This window comes from Triturus cristatus, chromosome 7 (genome assembly GCF_964204655.1).
Source record: "Triturus cristatus chromosome 7, aTriCri1.1, whole genome shotgun sequence".
Lineage (NCBI taxonomy): Eukaryota > Metazoa > Chordata > Amphibia > Caudata > Salamandridae > Triturus > Triturus cristatus.
In genome coordinates, this window is record NC_140590.1 from 1,179,365,488 (window position 1) to 1,179,381,197 (window position 15,710).

The 15,710-nt window shown below is 47.4% G+C and overlaps 1 long non-coding RNA gene across 1 annotated transcript; it reads right to left on the reverse strand.

The window, feature by feature from the left end:
- Positions 1-6,697: 6,697 nt before the first annotated feature.
- On the reverse strand, positions 6,698-8,843 carry LOC146811393 (uncharacterized). The gene is made up of 5 exons (XR_014965817.1): positions 8,716-8,843; positions 8,435-8,587; positions 8,234-8,328; positions 7,396-7,470; positions 6,698-7,117 (listed from the first exon to the last, which is right to left on the reverse strand). It is a non-coding gene; the product is annotated as an uncharacterized LOC146811393 (long non-coding RNA).
- Positions 8,844-15,710: the final 6,867 nt, after the last annotated feature.

Genomic DNA, 15,710 nt, shown 5'->3' on the forward strand with positions numbered 1-15,710 from the left:
CTCCTCTGCTGATGGACCCTTGGCTTTTGGTGATGCCTTATTGGTTCATAGTAGTTCTATAACTTTTGGAAGTTACTCTCATTGACTGTATTTGGATTTTGGGGTTCACCAGTGAACTTTGAGTAATGTGTTTTTTTTCTCTTTCGTGGAAAGCATCCAGGGGGAAAAGTTTGAGGCCTAACCCTCAGCGCTATTGTAAATGCGAGATCCACCACCGAGGGGCAATACTAGTGTTACTGCAACTAATATGTACAGTAAAATGTTCCAGATGTCATCCTGTGCCTAATGTTGTCTTTGTGCATTGGCCAGTGTGTTTTCCCGTGCAGGAGAGTTCTATCAGAAGTCCCCTGCTGACAGGTATTCTACACGTTTTGCCTTTTGCTTGCCAGTGGCTTACTTGACTGTGTTGTTGGTGGTGGAGATACACTTAAATTGGTACTCGTTCAATCATGGCTGACTATTGTCCCTGTGACCAGGCCTTGACACACAACAATGGTTCATAGCAGATGTTCAGTAGTCTTGGGGTACAGGCCTTTTCTCCGAGATCCATACAGGAAGACTGCCCACCGGCTCTTCCTGTGCAAATTAATGTAGTCTGTCATGATTGAGCACCCCGATTCCTCCCGAGTGTAAGAGGTGGGTGTGAGAAGTGCTGGTGTGCATGAGAGTTGGGGTACCCTAAGTATGGAGTCTTCTTGCAGGTAATGCACTTTTTTGGGTTTATAGTTACTAAGTGCTGTTGTATTCCACCCTCCTTCCTGCCCCCCTGCACGGCTTTCCATTCTTTTCCTCCCGGAAGAAATCATTGTAAACCCAAAGAGTATGCATCTAGTTTGAGCCACATATCCTTGAATCCAGCCACAAAACCACCACTCTGAAAAAGGGCCTGTCCCTGTACATGTGCCTGCCATTTTGAAGTCAGGCGGCCGTGTGTGTGTGTGTGTGTGTGTGTGTGTGTGTGGGTGCACGTGCATGTGTGTGTGTGATTATATGCATTAAAGAGTCCTCCAAAGAAAGTAAATAAAATAGAAACACTAAAGTGGCCCCAATGGGTTTAGTATGCTGCAACATACAAAGTGAATTCTGAAGCAATGCCATCAAAGAGTTAAGTTACTATGAACACCTGTGGAGACAATTTATAATTACTTTAGCATTGCATTAAATTATTATCTGCCGCTAAAGGATTGTATGACCACCCAATCTGCAGAACAGCAGAAAGTATGAACATATTGACAATGGGTAGGGAACACCATCGTTTATGCAGACACTTTCAGCTAATATATGCTGGTAAACAGTCACAGTTGCAACATAATGCTAATTTAAAACAAAAACTGCTACGTAAACCAGACTTGTTTGCCTTTTTAACTCATGACAAGGTCAAAGTGAGGTTCTCAAGGGCAGAACTGTCATCAAATAGATTTACAATACAGATGGACCATAAAATACCTCAGCAACAGGCCACCCTCTGCATTGGCTGGAAATTTGCTTATGACGTCAGATACATTAAAGTACACTTTTTCACTGTACATTCTCTAAATCTCAGATTACTTATATCTAAAAATGAAGCAATGCTCTGTTTACCCCCGGTGTCCTCTGAGTACGCGGTCAGGTACATCCATCACTTGGACTCAGCACATACTTTCTACAGAGGTGGGTACTCATTGGATTGAATTCTGACACTTATCTTTTCAGACCCAGTAGTGACCAGACATGAGCGTGATCCCCAGCAAGCTGCAAGTATGACAACCATGCCTGACACCTATCACTACAACTAAAGCAAAGGTAAATGCAATGCCAGCTCCTAGGCACCAGCACTGTTAATGGGACTTATTCCTGCTTCAAACACTAGGGTAGGATTTCAATCATTCATTGAAATCTATACTGTTTGGACCACAAAGACCCAGGTGAGGATGAACCATTTCTTAATGGGATTCACCTACTAAAAATGATGACAGAAGCTAGAACAATGCCCGGCAGCCAAATCACATAGGAAGTTAAAGAACAAATAGAAAGCATGAATGTTATGAAGTGACAATGAGAACATAAATCGGTAGCTGAGATGTATGAAATTGAGAGCTTTGAAATCAACTTATTTTGTGTTAAATATTTGCGGAGAGGAAAATGTCCAGCGAGTTGACACTGGAATTTAATAAAGCAAAACAAAAATTCCTATTCCCAAGCAGAGGAAGGGCCTTTTAGATTGTGGAGATACTGTCCAATCTCCTTGATAATTTCTGAGATTAATATTTTAGCTGAGGTTTCAGCAAGATAAAAAAAAATAATAACACTTTTAATACATGAATCCCATAGAGGCTTTATTCCAGGCCCCTTTTTGAGAGATGATGCGTGCACTTTACCACACCTAGGCCCTCATTTATGGTTTTTTTTGCCGTAGGGCAGCGCAGCAGGCCTTGCTGGTGCGCTGACCTACGGCAAAACTAAAGGGCAGGAATGCGCCGTATCTATTAGATACAGCGCATTCCTGTCCTTTTCCCCTGCGTCGTATCTATTAGATACAGCGCATTCCTGTCCTTTTCCCCTGCGCCGTATCTATTAGATACAGCGCATTCCTGTCCTTTGCCCCTACGCCGGCACACAATGGGCTGCTGTGCGCCAATGTAGGCACTTTTGCTACATGGTGCAAAGATGCCTGCGTTGCGGGAGTGATTATTTTTGTGCAGGAAGGGAAATCTTTCTGCACAAAAACAATCTCAAGAGGCTATTTACTCTTTACACATAGAAAGAGGAAAAATAAGTAGAAATAAAGATATTTATCCTCGTTGTGCCTCCCTCACGCCTTCCCTGTGGAGACATATGTTTTTGGCGCTGCCTCAGACTTATGATTTCTCATAAATCTGGGTCAGTGTCAAAAAGCCATGGATGTTGCTGGTAACGCCCCCAGCAACACCCATTGCATGCCCCTCTCATGCAGTTTTCTGCGTGAAAGGGGCACATATTTTTAAGGCCATGAAAAGCCACCTAACGGCTTTACGTGGCCGTATCTATGCCAGTAGCACATTGTGCCACCGGAACTTCATAAAAATGATGTTCCGGCGTTGCAATAGTGGTGGTAGGGCCTCATAAATGGGGCCCCTAGGATGTAGACAAATGCAGACCCAGACCAAAAAGTAGTACTCTCACTGTTTGCTGAGAAGGCTTTTGATCTGGTTGAGTGGATCTACTTTTTCAGAATACCAGACTTGGCTTTATAAACAATGTGAAATTATTAAATAACTAATTGCACAAACTAATTGCAGAACATACTATGGATGGGCGGTGAATTCCGCTCTGTCCGCAGAGTTTGCAGAGTTTTGCTAACTAACGTGGAACACGGAGTTCCACAAAACTCGGTGAAATGGCACAGAGTTTTCTGCTTGCGCAGCTCGTCAACGTTAAGTTGGCGAGTGAGAAAAATCATACACTAGACTACCTCCTGCCGAGATTTCTCAAAGTGGGTAGGTCACTACCGCGTGCATTGAGAATTCTGCAGCTCGAGTTGAGGCAGCTGCCTCTCGTGTAAAACATCTACTCGAGCAGAAGAAAGAGGCAGAGCCCCCTTGCATTGTGCTTGGTGCCATTTTCACTGATTTTACAGCACAGGACAAACTCTCAGCACTAAAAATGAGCGCAAGCAGCGCAACTTACCACACTCTGCTACTCGTGAAACTCTGTGGAGTGCTGCTACGTTTTTTCTCCACTTCGCGGAACTCTGCGGAACACTGTCCAGGACTATAACATACATGTCAGAAGCCTTTATATGAAAGAAAGGAATGGGACAAGGATGTCCGATTGCACACTTGTTATTTGCTCTAACTCTGGAACCCTTTGAGCCTGCCATTAAATACAAGCTACATTAAAGATATTTACACTGAAATAGGTACAATTAAGATTAATTTATATGCAGACGGTATTTTACTTATACTAACTTCCTCTGAGACATCCATCCCAAAACTTCGTAACAATATACTCTCAAAATATCCTGTCTATATGATCAACTGGATCAAAAGTGAAATGCTGCAAATGACACATACCATGACATTGGCAGTAATGTGATCATACAATTGTACATACTTTCAGAAGAACCTCAAATACCTAATACTTAAAATCAACAGAGGACTAGAATATAAGGCTAAAGATTACATCAACTAACATGTAGAAACTACTGTGCTGGCTTGCTAAAATGGCCAAAGTTTTAACTATGTTTAGGGGGAAAAGTCCCAAAATAAAAATTGTGATGTATGTAAATTCATTATCTTCAGCATGCTAGCAATACTGACACCCAACAAATTTCTGTACAAAAATTGCCCACTTTAATAAATCATTAAGGGCCTCATTCGGATGTTGGTCTAAAAGCCTCCGATATATGTATGCGGTCGGTCAAACCGATCGGTCATTCTGGCTGGCTTCCGACAGGCTCAAGGAGCCCGTCGGCCAGCCGGAAAAACTGCAACATAATCCCTATGGATGGCGGGTCAGCCATCGGGATTATGATGTCGGTTTCGGACAGGCTTTTCATGTCGGGCTTTCCGACAAGACAAGTCTGTCGGGAAGCAACTTTGGGGTCCCCTAGTAGGGCCCAGTTCTCCCTGCAGCCTACGGTTGGGGGCCGAGGGGGCACCTATTGTGCCCTCCTGTAAACCCCTGCACCATGTGGCAGGCACCGCGAGGTGCCTGCCACATGGTGAAGGGATTTACACAAACTCCCATTTACGCAAACTCCCATTTCTCTAGTTCTTTAAACTCCCATTTACCCAAACTCCCATTTCTCTGTGGAAGCTTGTGCTGCGGGCGGAAACCGCCCGCAGCACAAGCTCCCCCTAGAGAAATGGGATTTTGCCACCACACCATGTGCGGTCACATCCTAATACGGTGGTCGGAACCGCCAACCTACGGTCGGTCGATTCCTACACCGAAATGGTGTAGGGCGGACTCAAGTGACCAAGCTCCTAGCCAGTGGTAATGGGCTGCTTGCTTGCCGCTCATTTTATCTGCAGTGCGTTGCATCCTGTGCGGCCACTTTCTCTAGACCAAACAACCATTTTTGAATGCTGTTGTCCACAGTGTATCCTTATTTTACCATTCCAAGATGGCTAACTTATTGGTTTTAAATGTGGCAGCCATACAGGAACTTTAAAACAACAAAGTACTAAGTACAATACCACTGCAAGATAGACACCTGCTGATGTGTTTAGGTTTTCTATTGCAAGCATATTCCCAACGTGTTTAGACAGCAGCATGCCTTATATTTATTGTACTTGTAGTCTTTGTATTTATCTGTTGTTACATTTGTATGTGTAATATTGAGGTTTTGTCAGAAGGTGAATGCAAGAATAAGCCAGTGGATGGATGAATGGTTGCATAAGTTCAAAGATGAGTGAGAAAGTGCATGAATGATGACTTATTGAATGCCTAAGAAATATGGGGTACTTTCATATATGAGCCATACCTATTGGCATCACCAGTGTTTGTTTTAAAAGGATGGTGGAACATACAGCAGAGGAAAGCGAATAGGAAGGTTGCTGTCCATCTCTGAAGATCATTTGTAATACAAAAATATAAGAGTCTCTTGGTGCTAAAGTAATTAATATTTTGAGTGAAGCCACTAAAAGAAGCTACAAGGAAAGACATGAGGAAAAAACTGAGTAATAACAAAGTCGGTTTTTCAGGGTACGCTAGGTTGGCAAATCACGCAGAGAAGGGGGCCTACACCGAGCAAAGTGACAATAAGAATTGAACTGTTACATGCGAAGGAGGGTGGATTCTTTGGCCAACCCTACGAAAATGCTCACTTCATAGAACATTATGGGACGCCAGATTTTCTAGATACAGCGCAAGGAGGTGTCTGACCCCAAAACACAGGATGCAAATGAAAACTGAACTAAACCGAGTATTTCCATCCTGCTAGGGTTGCCACCTACTCCAGGTGCCCCGACACCATGATTTCCATGGCCTAGTCTCCCGTCCCATTGGCAGTGGGCTTGGAGTGGTGAAAGGTGAGTGTTTGGTCTGGTCGACGTGAGAGAGTGGCATAGAAAACATGGGGTGATATTCACAAGGAGCTATTGCCGAGTTAACAGCACTTTATCGCAACCAAAGTTGCGATAAATCGATCGCCCCATTCACAAGCTGGTGTTAACAGCCCACAGAACCAGTTTACCCGCGATAGCAGCCGCAAAAAACATCGCCACAGAAGACCCCCGCAACTATCGCTAATGAGATGGAGAGTAGGCGTTCCCGTGCCCAAAGCCGCCACAACACCACTCCACAACATTCACAACGACCAGCCAGAACTGCGATAAGAACACAAAACAGGCGATAAGGCGCGTTAGTAGCAGGAAAATAACACCTGCTCTGACCTGGTGCAAAGTCGGACCACAGCCTGCACCACAAAAGGGAGACCAGCCCACAGCCACATCGGAAGGGCAACAGATGCCATGGGGCCACCGGTAATGTGGACCGGACACTCAAGAGGGCCACAACACCAACTGCCACCACCCCAGGACCCCAATACCCACCCGGAACCCATCCCCCCCCCCCGCCCCCGGACCACCACAGAGGCAGCGCAGACCAAAAAGACAGCGGACCCCCAGGTCCGCTGTCTTTTTGCAATTGAAAAACAAGAACTTCCTACACTGTATCACTTAAGTTAAAGACAATATGTCCATACAATGAAATAATACCCACAGTGAACGGTATATAAAACTGTATTATTTCATTTATTAATTGCTTTTATCATTTTTTTATATATATATCATTTTTTTTAAACAATTTTTGTGTTGTAGTACATATAATGTGATTCACATCAAACTATAGAAGCACAATTTGTAATTAATTGTACAACCATTATACAAATAACAAAACATATATACCACATGTAGACACACAATAAAAGACAATAAATCTGCAACAATACACAGTTAAAAATCATGGGTTGTAGATTGTGACCATAGGACCAACGCCTACGCGCGTTTCGGAGCTCAAGGATGATCTTAACAGGCTCCTTCTTCAGGGCGTGTAACTGTGGTCTTTCAGAAGAGAAAAACAGCTTCAAGAACTAGTTTGATGTCCAGTACTCCTATATAGCAGTTAAACAAAAATATTTTTTACAGCCGTTGGTCTGTGGGTATAAAGAATCACAATGAGTGATTGAGAATTTTATTTAATTTAACTAACTTTACATTTATTTAAGGCTAAAATGGAGCAGGAGTCATAGAAAGAGAAAAGGATAAAGACCACTATTTGTGTCCGTGTTGATGTAAACACCCAAAGACAGAGGTTGATGTGTATAATTTTAATAATAGTCCCAAATCACCTAGACTTAGAAAGAATGAAACTATAGGATAGAAGGACAAAACCTTTAAGAAAGATGAGTGATAAATGATAATGTCAACATACTTGCCAATGGCAGACTCTTATATACAGGTGAACCCATTGCGGGATTTCATAAATCTTTAGTTTTGGTATTTTACACTATAAGGGGAAGAAAACAGTAACTAAAGTTAATGATGACGGCATGATACACTACCAGAAAACTACCAAGTAGTGCTCGCCAAGCGAGTACAATGCATAGAACAACTAAGGTTAAGCTTTTCATTCTATACTGGGGGCTGTTTTCAAATAAGTTCTGTGTCTTCTATGGGGAATATTATTATATTTAATAGCCTCTCCAGATAGTCAGAGATTTATACTTCCTATCTGGTGCCAATGTTATCTCTCGCGGTGGTACGGTTTGATCTATTTCGTCACTTATCAGGTTCGTGATAAATGGGATTTGGGGGAGAAAGGGGAACTGTCTGATAACTTCCTATGTGGTCTCTGGGATATTAAGGAAGATATTTATTCTTAATTAGGTATTGAGAGTGCAGTTAAATTTATTACGCCATCGAGAACACATGACCATCCGTCATCTAGATGGTAAAATGGTTGCTGGTTAAATGTATATTAGAAAAAGACTATAGTTGTCTTTCATGGTGTCATATCGACCACCTCGATGTATCAGTTAGAACTGAATATATAAAGAAGGTGTATTATCAGTGGTCAGGAAATTTATTCAAATGCCCTGTGTATATCTAAACGAACCAAAGTGGTCTCGTTGAGTGGTAAAGTGCTAGCGTGGAATTATGGACTTAAAAAATACACAAGGTTCGATTTTTGTCAGGATAATGGGGGTGCGAGTCCTAGATGGTTATATAAATGAATGCACAGTTTAATTAAGGGCAAGCAGACTGGTTACCTGTTCTCTTTCTTAGTGAAGTCTTTACGGAAGACTAAAAGTCTCAAGCATGATTCTGGTAAGTCACTTAACGATTCAGACTCGAAAACGTCAATCTAAAATGGAATTAATAATGAAATTGACTCAAATGACGGAATGATGGTAATACTGACATTTCTTTAGAAACAACCAAAAACGATACTGCTAAGTTATGCTTCTTACCGAGCAGTGGGGCCGACGCTTGTCAGGGATTACCACGTACTTGTTTAGGATCAGGGTCTGGTATTTAGACTTGTTGGTTCGTCCATAAGATGACGAGAGTTCGCTGAGCGTACCAGATTTTTAGGTATAATTATTAGTGCTCAAACAAAACTTCTGCAAGGGAATGGTATAAAGTTTAAAGATAAATACTAAAGTAAACCTACAGACGTTTATTCTCGTCTTTTACACGGATTTAACAAAAATGTGGGGATAGTACTACTGGGGCTGCATGTTACTCTTACCGTTCTGTTCAGCTGAGGTTCGGGAAGGATACCATGACTTGCGCTCTTCGTGGTTAGCGAGTGGAACCCGGCGTTTCCCTTATAAGGAAAGCCAGGAAGTGAAGATTAGATCATAGGCACTGAAAAGGGACTACAAATGGGACGGGAACGCGGCCCGACAGTGCATTCTCAATTGTAGATGCAGTACTGCAGATAGTCAGTGTCGGCGGACATCTTGGAAATGTACTGAAGATCTTTATGTATGTACATCGAAACCCAAACACAGTTTTTCTTCCTTGTTTGATATTAGTCAAAGACAAATTTAAAATTCAAAGGGGAAAATTGTTTGGTCAAGGGACCAATATAGAGCTGTCTTTTTGCACCAGCCACACAGACCTAACACCGGACAATGTCATTGCCCACTACAGGCTCAAAAGGACAACCATCCTAGGCATCCTGACCAACAATGCCCAACAGGCCGACGGCACCAACACAGCGGACAACTAACACACAAAGCTGCTGGCTGTGCTGCACCTGTTGGCCCCTGGAACCCACAACCAACACCTGCCACAGTCGGAGGAGTCACACAGCCAGTCACATCCAAGTCCCTCTCACCTGACCTGGACAACACCATCAGCCTGTCACCCCAGTCCCTATGCGTCCAACACAATGCGCAGGATCCGCTGAACACCAAGCAAGGACCATACGCCATAGCTGCATGCACGCACGTGTCGGGGGCAATCCACAGCACACATGTCATACATGTGCCCCCTGCAGACACAGCACACAATCACCGCAACAGAAAGCACACGTCTCACATCAATGTGCAGGCAACAACCGAACACCGTGGAACCTCCACCAATCTTGCCTCCAAATACCCAGCCACTGTGCACGATTCCTCCATCCTCCGATAGTTCATCAGCAACCAGCGTCCCCAGGATGGCACCAAGGGAAATGCACAGCCCCTTGGCAAGTTCCAAATGAACACCCCACTCACCTCAACTCCACAACCATGCAACTCACAACTCTGGCAATGCACGTCACAAAATCAAAACCAACATGCCAAACAACATGCCCACCCACCAGACACGATAGAACAACTCACAATGGTAACCTGGGAAAGCCGTGAACATGAGCCAGCAACGGCATGGCACCTCAGCCACACACTAGCCCAATGTGGGGAGAGGTGGCAACCAGGCATGTGTGAAGGAGGCAGGAGAAGCATGACTGGGAAAGCACACAATGCCAAGAGTGGCGGAGATGTGCTGGACAGACCGCAGTATGCAGAACACACCCATATCCATGGTGAGATACATCTCTGGTGTATGGAGTGTAGTGGACAGTGGACGCAACCATGTCACCCCGGTCAGTGGGAGAGTTCGTGCAAATGTTGCCTGTTACGTCCCCCCGTAAGCTTGAGCGAAGTGGGATGGCCCGGCGTACGCCAGGCCAGCGTAGGGGTGTGAATAACAAGCACGTAGCCCTGGGCGTGGTCCACTTCTGGAGAGCCCAACGTCTCTGCCAGGGCAGTGCCTCTCACCATGCCACGAGGCCGACGCCGTCCTCGTGAGCGGAGTTGCCTGCGATCCTGTGCACCTGCCGTACCCCGGCCCGCTGGATCCTGAACCCGCCAGACCCGCCCCTGCACAGCCAGGCCACACTGATCACCTGCCGCCACCAGCGTGTGTCAAGGCGAGTCCACCACGTGCCGGTGCAAGCTCCAAACACCAGTTCCGTGACCTCTGCAGCGTCAGCAGACCATCGCTGTTCCCCCGACGCTGGCCCACATTACTCCTTCCACATTCACATACTACACCGGCGTCCTCTTCGGTCCAGTAGGTCCCATATGTGAAACTGTGTCCTGAGTCCTGAATGGCAGTGACCCCAAAGCCGGGGCAGCGGCCACAGCACCTGACCTCCTCTGATCAGTGAGGCATAGTTCCATAGGGGCATCTTGCGACACGTGGTGCCACTAACCCTGTTCAACACCAGCCGGTGACACGTGGTGCCACTAACCCTGTTCAACGCCAGCCGGCGACAAGTGGTGCCACTAATCCTGTTCAACGCCAGCCGGCGACACGTGGATGAGGGACCAGGATCACCCTGCGGACCAGTAGGTCCCACATCCAGCACCTAGTCGCGAATCACGAATGGCAGAGTCCACACTAGTGGTTGCACGGAGAGGAGTAAGAGGAAGATGCGGCTCAGTTCGGACGAAAGCCAAGTCACAGTCACAGAGGTGACCGAACACTATCAACAACTGACCTGGTGCCATCAACCCTGTTCATCTCAAGTCCGTGTCCTGTGGTGCCACTGAACCTGAAGTACGCAGGCCGGTGGGGCCATCCAACCTATGCCGGTGACACTCGGTGAATGGCCCGTGCTGACCGCTGCCTCAGGCCTACACTGCGGTCAATTAGGTCACACATGTGGAACTGTGTTTTGGGTAAGATGTGGAGGAATCCACACCATTGGACACGCCTCATCGCAGGCGGCATCCCCTAACTGCACTGGTGCCACTAACTCTGTGCACAATGAGTCATGGGCACCATCTGGTTGGACCCTTGTGGCGTCAGAGCCCATGGCTTGGTGGTTTTCTGCATCTTCTTCTGGCTGGTTCAGACTTGGTGTCCGACATGTGTCTGTTCCAGTCATCGCCACCATAGTGACTGTATCAGTGTGGGTCTGCCCTCTGCAGCCTGCCCTGGGGGTACACCTTCCACTGTCCATAAAGACACTCCGCGACAAGGTCCCTTGTCATCCCGTGAACCTGCTCTGCACCCGTGACCCTGCCCCAGTGCACCGCAAGTCAGCGGCCTGTGGCGGCAGGCCTGTGCAGGACGATGTGCATCCGGGCCACTAACTCTGTGCCGCACAAATCATGGGGCCTTTATGGTTGTATGGTTGTGTCCTTTACGATGTACACTGTTGTGGATTTCTGACTGCACCAGGCAGACCTTGCCGGCTAGTGTGCACACACCCCACACACATCCACCACAGGTATCACTCGGTAAGTGTGCCTGATAATAAATGTGGCCGTGTGCACGTGCCCGTGGCCATTCACACCATCTGAGCAAGTGTGTCCTTGTGTTCATTGTGTCAGCTTGATGTGCACGGGCCCTGCAACATCACAGTGTGCTGTCTTCTGCGGACGTTGCCATGTCACCTCAGCGTTGGCAGTGATCCTGGACATGTCGCCCCGCATCTGCCCCCATGCATGCACAGCCTGCGTGTGCTGGTTCGGCAGGGGGGGCAGGGCATGGTCTGGACCTGGCCTAGTGCAGGAAGTGCGGTAAGTGTGCCTCTCTATTGGGGTGTTGTCGCCACCAGGGCCACAGTACACGATGTTGCAATGTGGCATGTACTAGGAGGGCGGGCCCGTATGTACGGGGACATGAAGGAGTGCTAGGACGCTCGGGGTCTTGGCACATGCATGCCAGGTGTGATGTTTATCAGTCTTGCGGATGCATGAGTCTGTTGCCTGGCCTCATTCGCAGTGCGATCCCAGCCAGCCATGGGCTGGACACCTGTGTCCACCCTGTCTGAACCATTGGCCTACACCCAAGTAGGCGCACACCTTCGAAGGCCAGCGTCACGGTGTTGTTGGCATGGCGCTGGACATGCATTAGAATGGTGTCCCGTAGGAGTGCACGTGATGCAAATGGGTGCCCGTGGCAGGGCGAAGCAGGTGTGTGGCAATGTGACAAACAGTGAGTCTGCTCATGTGCATTGTGCTGGGCATATCATCCATGATTCCCAGGGTCGCAGACGTCCCACCACACCCACGACCAGCCTCTGTACGTCTCCTGTATGCATGCAGCTGGTGAAGTTACTGTAGGGATGAAAGGTCCTTTGTCTGTACTATCAGGCGGTAGCACCTCTGCAGCTCCGAGCAGGAACTTGCATGTGCCCAGCACGCCCTGACAGGTACAATAGCATTTGCTTGCGACTCCCACACTACTCACTGCCCGGCGTGAGGCCAATGTGTACACATCCCACACGCACTAGTCCTTGGTCGTAGTTGGCGTGAGTGATATGGCCTTCATACGTACTCCCACCCCACCCAAGGCCTGCACCCGTTGCACACAGACACTGCTCATTGCACCGAGCTGTGCCATTTCATCCACAGGACTGTCTCAGGGCAAGCCAGTGCCGCTTCAAGCAGAGCCACTGACCATCCCAGACACATGGTCTACTCCAATCCCGTGGAGCTGTACCATGCATGTCTGCTGCATGGACTGGGGGCACTGCAGTTGGCAGTGCTGCTGATCAGTTACCGGCTGAGCTTCCGCCTTGCGCACGTCACCTGCGTGCAGCCTGTGTTGCATTATTGTCGGTTGTGCATATTCGAGTGGTGCATGGATGTCTGCCTCTCCAAAGTAACAGTAGCTGTCCTGGATTTCGACGTGTGTGTGCGCCCCCTGTTGGATCACGACCAGGAGTGTCACCAGGATGGCTGCTTATGGCATGCATGGATGTTCGGCATGCAGGCTGGAAACTAGGCCTGGGAGATTGCACGACTCGTCGTGTGCAGTGAGCACCATGAGCCACTACCCTATTGGGCTTTGGTGCACATTGGGTTGGAGTCAGCACATCTGTCCTGGTCAGCTGGTGGATTACATCGATGACATGTCAGATGTGGTGGACGACGATCGCTCAATGGAGATGTTGGCCTACGCAGCTGCACTCTCGTTTATGGACGAGTAACAAGGTACCTGCAGCCACAACTGGATGTGAGCCACTGCACTTGTCACGACACATGGTTGCATGTTGTGGATATGGTCACAAGTCCAGAGACGACAATGGACATTGCTGCATTGGCCAGGACTCATGTTCCAGGCACGTACAACCAACGTGGGTTGGCACTGACTTGTGTTGGTGAGGGACTCCCCCGAGGTGGACATGGGCGCTTTCCTACGTTCCTCATTCAGACATGCTGCTGCATTGGTCTGCATATCGTGGCTCTTATCTTGGCCGTACTGACTCGCACTTGTTAATAAAGTTTCCGCACTTTCACTTGTCTCCAACTGTGTTGTGTCTTGATTTGTATGCCAATGTGTCTCACAGACTCTTGCTCCCTGCCATTCGTGCAATGCTACCCCATCAGGACTGTGTGCAGTGCTTTAAATGGGCCGGTACTCACCGGTACTGAGTACCGGCACTTCTTAGATTTATCACTCGGAGTACCAGCACTTCTCTACTGCCGAGAAGAGTACCGGTACTCATGAAACGCTGGCGTCCTTTTTTTAATTATTAAGGCACTTCTATAGACCTGCGCCGAGCCCAGCTGAACAATTCAGCGTGGGCTCATTTGCATACCATATCGGTGTTCACAGACATCGAGGCAGCCCAGTGATAGCGTAATTAAGAAAGCCATGGGAGGTAACCAGGTTCAAATGGCTGTAAAGCGTACCGATTCTTTTGTTAAGTGTCTGCTTATGTTTGCTTGCCTGTGATTGTTGAAAAAAATGAGAGAAAGGGGGGGGGGGAGACAATAGAGACACTCTTGGAAGTTATATTAGCGGAAATGTGTGGAATGTTTGTCGGTGCATGTCTGCTTGTTTCTTTCTGTGTCACTCGAGAACAGCAAAAATGTATGTTGCACATTTTACAAAGCATCGAAAAGTTGAAATATCGCCGCCTTTGGGTTTCGTGTTTTTTGTTATAAGTAAACAAACCTGCTTTGTTCATTGAAAGACATTTCCCATGTGTTTTGGTATGTGCTGCAAGTAGTATCGAAGTCAATAAGTATCGGCATGTCTTGCCCTAAGCCCCGCCCCAAGCCCCGCCCACTCACCACATTTAAATGAGTGCCTGCACTATTTTGCCCCCATTTAAAGCACTGACTGTGTGTTTGTACTTGTGCATTATCATGTCCCTGTTTCGTGCTTTGCCAGATGCGTATGGCTGTTTACCGGCCACAGGTGGGTGCACTTGTGTCCTGTGTTTGGTTGTGCACAAGTTGGTGTTTGTACCACATTGTGTTGGATGTTGGGGTGCTCTGCTTCCTATGTGTGTGTGCTGCATTGTGTGTGAGATGTCCCTTCAGCTCTGATTTGGCTCACCCTTCTCCCTTTCAGGCGGTGTTGTGTTCACTTCTGTGCCTGTTCAGTGGTGTGACATTGCCGGGTTGTGTGACTTGTGCACCTGGTTGGTGTTGTTACTCTTGGGCATGGTTTGTTTGCAGTTGTGCTGTGCTTAGTTGTGTATGTGTACCATTGTGCCCATCTCCCCCCGTCCCCCAGTCCCTGCTGGTTCCTCTCCCTGATGCTGTTGTGTCTGTTGTTTGGTGCAGTTTCCGGTCCCCGAGTCCTGCCACCATCTCCAGACTGATGTGGTGGACACCATTTCCTCCATGTCATCTAGCTCCTGGTGTGGCGCTAGACTCCCACCTCCGGTGTGCATTTCTGCCTTCTTGTTGTTGGCATGTTTCTGCTTGTTTATGCCTTTCACATCATTGCTGGAGTTCTGGTTTTCTGCCATTGTCCTCCGCTCTCAGGCTGCATTCATCTTGTCCAAGTTGGTCTGCCATGTGCAATGTTTTGTTGCCAATATGTTTGGTGGGGTTGTCTGCTGGCTCGGGTTGCCTCCATTGTGGTTGGCTGTTGTTTTCTGTTTGGTCTGTCCTACTTTTTCAGGCTTTTGTTGTGCTTATTCCGGCCTGCCGTGTGTTTCGCGGTCCTTATCGCTGCTTTCCTCATCGCGGATGGGCTCATCGCAAGTTTTCTGGTGTTGTGGTTTGTGTTTTTATCTCCGTCGGGGTGGTTGTATCGCGGTCATTGGACGCGTTTTCGGCGGACTATCGCATGGTACCGCCGTGTTGTGAATTCCACGTTGACACGGGTTTATTTTCCCGCGATGGGCTGCGATGTGTAAAGTTGCGTCAGCCTTTTTTAGTGATGTTTAGCACACGTTCTTGTGAATATACCCCCTGGCGTCCAAACATTGCAGTTCCAAAACCATCACTACCTGGTTAGTGGTGATTAGTAAAACCTGTGGCAGAGACATAACCAAGT